Here is a 9,268-nt window from a genome sequence, read left to right on the forward strand (position 1 = left end):
CATTTCTTACTCATGTGGGCATAGCAACATAGAGTGGAAACAAAGCTAGTGGGTTACAACATTTAGGAATAGATAACAAATATGAGACCGAAAAGTTGGGTGCTAGAAAGCAATTAATTATGGCGCTATAGTGCTACCAACTTGCGGTAGAACTATCGACCATCGAGGTGTTATGAAAGTTTCTAAACTCATTTCTTGGATTATTTACAAGCGGTATTCAAGCTCTTATTTTTCAACAATAGCCGCAGCCTATATAGGTGATTCCATGGAGGGTCATTAATGTCGTATGTGAGCTGGGTTTAAAACGTCGTGATACAGTTCAGTCTATATCCATCTTTGATAATATTGGCATAAGATGTATGTATGATGTTAAACTAATTATATTCATTATTTACCAATTGAGCACGGTTTTCCTAAAGAGGAAGGGAAAATATACTATTCATTGAATACCTTTTCCTCTTATTACACTAGTACAAAATAGGGCTTTCGTCACAGGGCAATATTCACATTAGTCCCGGTTCAGTCACGAACCGGGACTAATGTGAGCATTGGTCCCGGTTCGTGCGGCTAAGGCATTAGTCCCGGTTCACCTGGGCCCTTTAGTCCCGGTTGGTGCCACGAACCGGGACTAAAGGGTGCGATGCCCATTAGTATCGGTTGGTGGCACCAACCGGGACTAAAGGTTAGTCCTTTAGTCCCGGTTGGTGCCACCAACCGGGACCTAAGGACATGTGCTGCCTGCGTCGCGGCCAAAGTTTAGTCCCACCTCGCTAGTTGAGAGAGCTCGAGAGTGGTTTATAAGCGCTGCTGCGCCCACCCTCTCGAGCTCCTCTCAATTGCAGGCTTTCGGGCCTAACCGTACACTGTGTGCCTGTGGGCCTACTGGGCCACCTGCGGGCCTGAATCCTGGCCCATGGTTGGGTTTCTAGTCGTATTCAGGCCGTGGTGGCCCAGTAGATGGCACTTTTTTTCTTTGTTGCTTTATTTATTTTATTTTGTTTCTACTTACAACAAAATACTTACTGTTGCTATTTTTATTTATTTTATTTTTTAATTCTTTTTGCTTTTAGGTCACAAAAATTATAAACTTTCTGTTAGTGCCATTAGTTTTCAAATTTGAATTCTTTGATTTTGTTATTACTGTGTTTTATGATTCTATTTAAAAATAGATTTTGTTATTTTAGTTTCTAACAAAAAAATCTTTATGATCATGCTTTTTGCTATTAAAATGTCTAACAAAAACATTCTTTATGAAAATTCTTTTTGCTATTAAAGGGCCCATCAAACTCTACCCCCCGGACCGCCTTTTCAGTTTTAGAAAAAACAAAAGAAAATGATGGAAATGTCAAAAAAATAAAATAAAATAAGTTTCCCATGTGATATGTGGTCTAGTTGTTGGGAAAATTAACAAATATGAATTTCGACTTTATTTGCAAAATCTCTCTGGAATTTCTTAAAATGGGCATAACTTTTGCATACGAACTCGGATGAAAAAGTTTTTTATATGAAAAATCATCTACTCGAAAAGTTACATCCGAATTTAACCAGGGGAACCTCGTTAAACATTTTCAAAATCCTCAAAAACCTAACAGAAAAAAAGATACGGGGCTTTTAAGATCTGGAGAGGCAAAAAAATTCAAAAAATTTCAAATTGTGGTCAAACTGTGGTCAAACAATGGTCAAACTAATTATTCTAGAATATTAGTGTTACTAAATAATTATTTCAGTTTTTTTGAATTTTGGTCAAATCTGGTCAAACTGTGGTCAAACAGTGGTCAAACAATGGTCAAACTAATTATTCCAGAAATATTAGTGTTACTAAATAATTATTGTTTTTTAAAACAATAGTTTCAAACTCAAACAGTGAAATGTGTCACTTCATGCTCAAGCTAAATTCCTGAGGGTTAATAGAATTGACATCTTACTATTGTCAGGAAAACAACAAGTGCAGACTTGGAAACGAGGGAGAATAGAACCCGGAAGTTAAGCGTGCTCAGGCTGGAGTAGTGAGAGGATGGGTGACCGTCTGGGAAGTTAGATGATTTGGAATGATGAGGGGTGATTAGAGATTAGAGGATAAATTGAGCAGTGATGAGGGGTGGTGATTAGAGATTAGAGGTTAAAATAATTCAGAAATTTGAAAATAAAAAAAATAAAAAAATTCGCAAAAAATCATAAAATTTCCTTTAGTCCCGGTTGGTAACACCAAACCGGGACTAAAGGTGGAGCTCCAGGCTGCGTCCACGTGGACGGCCTTTAGTCCCGGTTCGTGTAAGAACCGGGACTAAAGGGGGGAGGCATTAGTAACGACCCTTTAGTCCCGGTTCAAAAACCGGGACTAAAGGCCCTTACCAACCGGGACAAAAGCCCCCTTTTCTACTAGTGTTAATGTGTGTTATGGTTATGAGCTAAATTTTGATGTATGTTAGATTATGTTATAGTCTATCTACCCAATAAAGTTTTAGTATTGTGTTAACTTTTGAGTAATCCCATCATGCATTATTAGCATGGTAGTACAAAATTATATCACTGTAGCTAGTAAGGTTCAAGTGGCCTCTGCATAAGCCTGCTAAATCCATTAGTCAAAATCAATTGAGCTAACTCCATCAAACTCAAGTTGCAACCAGAGAACCAACATGTGCCTGGGTGGTTAGTACCGTGGTTAGACCCCAACCTAACGGTGATCAAACCCTATATTCTTTTGGTAGGAGGTCATACCCTTGATGGTGAGTCACCTATGGTCATTTTGTCAAATTTGAAGCTCCGCGGCTTTGGACTTTAGTAGGCGCTATGTGGTCTTGGGTGTATGGTGGTGGTGCGCATGTATGTGTGCAATACGATGTACTTTATGCCTCTACAGTAAACTAGGTTACTTTGTAGTACTAGAGTTGTTCTCGCATAAGAACAAATAAGTGATGTAAACAATAAATGTTTGCGAGGATTAATATTGATAAAAGCGTTCACGAATTTGCTAACTTACAATTACTTGGTTAGTAGTCAAACCCAATTTATTTCCATTTTTATCGATTAGACCGCGTCTTTCTATTTCGCAAGCATCCATCTATTACACAACTCATGAAGTTAGTCATTTGACTGTATCTTTCCTGTTTGGGTAGTGAATACAAGGAAGTTGGGCTAGAATAGAAAGAAGATCTAATAGCAAAATAAAATTACTCCAAAACTTGACCGTTTTGAAACGAATAGTAGGGTATTTAAATTGATTCAATTACAGTACTTTACCAAAAGTGAAATTTTGGAATAATTTTTTCCTCCATGATATTTGGGAAACAATAAACTAGAGTTTGAGAGCTACATATTTATTAGGTCCAACAAGGTACCACTGCCATTTAGGGACATAAATTCTTAAGTTAATCCATAATATACAACTTCTCACATTGGCCTATACATGGTTTATTTTAGTGAGGCAAAGATATATAAATTTAGGTTAATGAGAAAGTACACTGCCTATAGATGTGATCTGGTTAAAATGGTGTTGGTTGGTTCTAAAAAAGATCTATTCACACTACATATAACAATGTGTCTAAATACTAAGTATCAACATAATATCATAGTATCAGTAAAATATCATACAGTAAAGTACATATCTACCACATGAATTTGAAGGACGCTTCAAAATTCAAGTGTTCACATTCTCAGCTCTTGTTGGATAGTGAAATTGCTAGGGCATGAATCCACCAATAAGGGTTCATATCCTATTAGATTGGAGGGATGGATGAACATCATCTAACCTGATGTGGATGGACATAATGTAGGGGGAGAGAGAGAGAGAGAGAGAGAGAGAGAGAGAGAGAGAGTTGAGGCCCTAGGGAGGCCAAATAGGCAAATACAATATATAGGACAAACAACTCACCAATCTCTACCCTTCCACACCAGCAAATGAGATGTTGAAAAATGAAACCACCATATCCTCCATCAAGTGCCAACATTATATGATCTTTGCAGCTTTGTTTTGTCGAATGCTTGTATAATTTGAATGCATGTGAATGTCACTCGTGCTCCCCTATTGCTGAACATAGCGAGTGGTATATGTGATTAACAAACCTGAAATTGGAGTTCTAACTTGTTAGGCAGTCCATAAGAAATTACACGATGTTATTAAGCTGATTAGTCTACATGATGAATTGGTATCTGCCTCTTAACTAGTGCAATATAATTTCTACATAAGTGTTCACACCTTGCGACATGATAAATAAGTGTTTGAAACTGGAAACCTTCCCATTAAACTACTAGGAAATGTGCATGTCAATTGACAAGAATTGGATACCTAGGTCCTCAGTTATCCCACAGTTATTTCTGGTAGAATAAAAAAAATCCTTATATAGCACACAGCTGCCTACTGTAGCTTTTAATATATTTATTTTATTTTTTAGAATACTAAGAATATGTTATGTTTGCATCATTTGTAGGTCTATAATACAAGTAATTTTAATTTGCCTGTTGAAATGGAGGAGCAAGCCAGCCGTATTTTAAAGAGATGTCGAGGTCTTCCACTCGCCATTTCCACAATAGGTGGTCTCCTAGCCAATAGGCCGAAGACAAGCATTGAATGGATGAAGATGCATGAACACCTTGGAGCAGAGTTGGAGTCTGATCTTCGCAACATCACAAAGGTGATTGTCTCAAGTTATGATGGATTGTCGTACCATTTGAAATCAATCTTCATATACCTCAGTATCTTCCCTGAAAACCAAGAGATCAGATGCACCTGCCTATTGAGGCGGTGGATGGCAGAGGGCTACATAGCAAAGAACCATGATATGCCCGTGGAGGAGGTAGGGGAACGTTTCTACAATGAGCTTATCAATAGAAGCATGATCCAACCCTCAAAGAAGAAGATTATCCCTGGTGTGAGAGTTGCTCGCTGCATGATTCATAGTATGGTGCGGCAGATCATCCTATCCAAGGCAGTTGAGGGAAACCAACTCTTCCTCATTGAGAAGCAGTGCAATGAGGTACCACAGAGTAAGATACGCCACTTGGTAGTATCTAGGTGGAAAGGCAGGGAGGAGAAGCTAGAAAACATAAATCTGTCATATATTCGATCATTGGCGATTTTTGGAGAGTGCCCTGTTTCCCTCTGAAAGATCGTGGATGTCGCCTAGAGGGGGGAGGTGAATAGGCACTTTAAAATAATTACGGTTTAGGCTTGAAAAAATGCGGAATAAACCTAGCGGTTAATTTGTCAAGCACAAAACCTACAACAACTAGGCTCACCTATGTGCACCAACAACTTATGCTAAGCAAGATAAACTACTAGGTGATAGCAAGATATATGACAAGAAACAATATGGCTATCACAAAGTAAAGTGCATAAGTAAAGAGCTTGGATAAGAGATAACCAAGGCACGCGGAGACGACGATGTATCCCGAAGTTCACACCCTTGCGGATGCTAATCTCCGTTTGGAGCGGTGTGGAGGCACAATGCTCCCCAAGAAGCCACTAACGCCACCGTAATCTCCTCACGCCCTCGCACAATGCAAGATGCCGTGATTCCACTAAGGGACCCTTGAGGGCGGCCACCGAACCCGTACAAATGGCAACCGTTGGGGGCGGTCACCGAACCCGTACACTTTGGCAACCCTTGGGGGTCACCGGTACCCGTCAAATTGCTCGGGGCGATCTCCACAACCTAATTGGAGACCCCGGCGCTTGCCCGGAGCTTTGCACCACAATGATTGAGCTCCGAACACCACCAACCGTCTAGGGCGCCCAAGCACCCAAGAGGAACAAGCTCAAGGGTACCAAGCACCCAAGAGTAATAAGCTTCTCAACTTGTAACTTCCACGTATCACCGTGGAGAACTCAAACCGATGCACCAAATGCAATGGCAAGGGCACACGGAGTGCCCAAGTCCTTCTCTCTCAAATCCCACCGAAGCAACTAATGCTAGGGAGGAAAATGAGAGGAAGAACAAGAAGGAGAACACCAAGAACTCCAAGATCTAGATCCAAGGGGTTCCCCTCACATAGAGGAGAAAGTGATTGGTGGAAATGTGGATCTAGATCTCCTCTCTCTTTTCCCTCAAAAACTAGCAAGAATCCATGAAGGGATTGATAGTTAGCTAGCTCGAAGAAGGTCAACAATGGGGAAAGAACACGAGCTCAAAGGATTAGGTTCATTGGGGAAGAAGACCCCCTTTTATAGGAGGGGGAAAATCCAACCGTTATGTGCTCAGCCCGCACACGAGCGGTACTACCGCTCCACGAGCGGTACTACCACTCGGGCGGAAGAAGCAGGGAAAAGGAGCAACAAAACAAGAACCTTGGGGCGGTAGTACCGCCGATAAGCGGTACTACCGCTCACCCCAGCAGTACTACCGCTGGAGGAGCAGAACACGGGATAAAAGGAGGCAAGACAGAACAGAGTACGATGGCAGTAGTGCAGTAGCGGTACTACCGCTCGACCGGAGCGGTACTACCGCTTATAGGCGGTACTACCGTGCCTTACTGCCGCGCGACTACTGCTGAACCCGACACGAAAAGAGCAGACCCAAAATCGAGGCGGTAGTAGAGCGGTACTGCAGCGGTACTACCGCTTGACGCTACAAGCGGTACTACCGCTGCCACCGCGGTACTACCGCAGGGAGAAAAACAGGACTGCCAAAACTTCTTCATATGAGCTCCGAATTGAGCAAACTCAAGCTTGTTGGATACAAGACGACGAGTAGCATCAAAACAGCGGAGTGAAACCTCCAACAGAGAAGAACCGACATAACCTCCAACATCGAAAACATCATAGAAGATGCGAGTGAACTCCATTTTCGATGAACTTGAGCTTGTCAACAAGATGACCAAAAGCTCCAAAACTCACAAATAGAATAACCAAACAAGAACCAATAAAGATGATGCAAGGATGCAATGGTTTGAGCTCTCTACGAACGATACGATCAAGCTACTCATCGAGAGCCCCCCTTGATAGTACGGCAATCGATCCTATAACCCGGTCTCCCACAACTACCATGAGACCGGTAAAATAGAAAACATATCAAGGGCAAACCTTTGCCTTGCGCATAGTCCGCTTGAGCTGGATGATGACGATCTTGACTCCCTCAAGCTGGACCACTTTTCTTGATTGCGTTGGCTCGGTGAAGACTAGTGGATTGCTCCCCCATACTCCACTATGGGTGAGCCACTCTTCGGCACATCTTCACAAATCCATTGTCACCACAATGGACGACAAGCTTCAAGCATAAGATCTCTTTGTGATGATCCTACTTGAACTTGCACACCACAACCTAACCCCACAAAGAACTCTCACGAAGACCATGGGTTAGTACACAAAGCGTAATTGACAATGCTTACCATACCATGGGATCGCTTGATCCCTCTCGGTACATCTTCTATGCTTTGTGTGTTGATCGACTTGATTCACTCTTTGACTTAGTCTTGATCAACCTTGAATCTTTTCAACTCTCTTCATTTGGATGATATCTTGAAGGTAAACATGAATGATCACACACTCTTCTTCTTCAAGACATGCTTGCAATTAAGCTCAACCCTCACAAGACCAAACTTTGAATAATTCCTTAATAGCACCTTGGTCATCACGAACTCTTCTTGAAGCCAACAAATGGACTCCAAGAAAAGCCTATGGAGAAACCCTTCAAATATAACTCAAGGCAACCATTAGTCCATAGAGATTGTCATTAATTACCAAAACCAAACATGGGGGCACCACATGTTCTTTCACCCTCATCTCTCCTAAAATGCGGTTTCTGCGAGTGCTGGACCTAGAAGACACAATCAATATGAGGAATGAAGGCCTTAGGCACATTGGGGAGTTGCCTCACCTTAGTTACCTTTCCTTGAGAGGAACAGAGATTTCAAAGCTTCCATCTTCTTTGCAAAAACTTCGTTACTTAGAGACACTAGACATTGAAGACACAAAGGTGACAAAGCTCCCTCATGGAATTTTTAAACTTGATAAGCTACGTTATCTTCTTGCTGGAGTGAACTTCTCAAAAGATCTATTGCAAAAGCTGGTGCAACCAGAGATGAATAACAAAAACACAAACCTGTTGGGAAACATGGCACCTTTTCTATGCTGCAATAGAATGGATTATTGCAATATTTCCAACATGGACCAACTTAGTGTAAGGGCTCCTGAAGGCATCGAGAAGCTAAGGAACTTGCATATGTTTGGTTCATTCAATGTTGGCCAGGGCAATTGTGTAGGAGGGAGGCTCGGGAAGCTGACTAACCTGCAAAGGTTAGGGGTCACAGTCATAGGTCTCATTGAGGAAGAAGGCTAGGAGTTGTGCCAGTCAATAGAAAAGCTTGGCCGACTGCAGCGACTTGAGGTGCGATCTCATTCTCTTGAGTTTCTTGCGAAAATGGATGAATCATCAACACCGAAGCATCTAGCTTCACTCAAGCTGTTAGGCAATCTATTCATATTGCCCAAATGGATTACGTCGCTCAATGATCTGGCCACGGTGAAGATGGTAGGAACAAAACTACAACAGGGACAAGTTGATATCCTTGGAAACTTGCGCAGTCTCGCTGCCCTTTGCTTGTGGGAGAGATCCTACACAGGGGAGTCATTGTGTTTCAGTGTTGGTAAGTTTCCAAAGCTCAAGTTCCTTGATATTGATTGGCTAGAGAATATTGAAACTATGGAAATCAAGGATGGTGCAATGCCTGAGCTTGAGCGTCTTTGGGTGAACAATTGCAAAGCACTATGTGACAGTGGTGAGGGCTTGTCCGGAGTGCCGTATTTGCCAAACTTGAATGAGCTTCTTGTGAAGGAATGTGGCGAGAAGGAGAAATTGATGGAGATACTGCAATGGCAGGTTAGTGAACACAGGAGGCGCCCTAAGTTCCTAATTGGCAAGTCCATTTTACCTACAAGCTCAAAGCCAAGCACAAGTGCATCAGATGTACAGTGAGGATCGAAGGCCTTTCAAAAATATATTTTTTGTTTGTGCATGTCAATTATGTAAGCTCCTTATGTTTTTCATTTTAACTTGGTTGCAACTCTAAGAATATTTCCTGCAAGCTTGAGAAAAATGAAGTGTAATATTTCTCTGTTCGAATCTACTTATTTAGTTCAACAGAAATATGGGTGGACGAGATATTGACACACTCTTTACGAAAACCTAGAATAAAGAGAGGGTGAATGCATGTTATATTGCCTTATGAAATTCAAGTTCAATTTTTTTTGTTTAAAAATAAAAATGGTAATGTGGAGGGTTTGCATGTGCTTGATGATAAGGATGGCTTGCATGTGATGGAAAGTGAAAAGTAG

At 41.5% G+C, this 9,268-nt stretch overlaps 1 pseudogene; it reads left to right on the top strand.

The window, feature by feature from the left end:
* Positions 1-7,727: 7,727 nt before the first annotated feature.
* Positions 7,728-8,909, top strand: LOC123048495 (disease resistance protein RPM1-like; annotated as a pseudogene).
* The last annotated feature ends 359 nt before the right edge of the window (positions 8,910-9,268 follow it).

This window comes from Triticum aestivum, chromosome 2D, assembly GCF_018294505.1.
Source record: "Triticum aestivum cultivar Chinese Spring chromosome 2D, IWGSC CS RefSeq v2.1, whole genome shotgun sequence".
NCBI lineage: Eukaryota > Viridiplantae > Streptophyta > Magnoliopsida > Poales > Poaceae > Triticum > Triticum aestivum.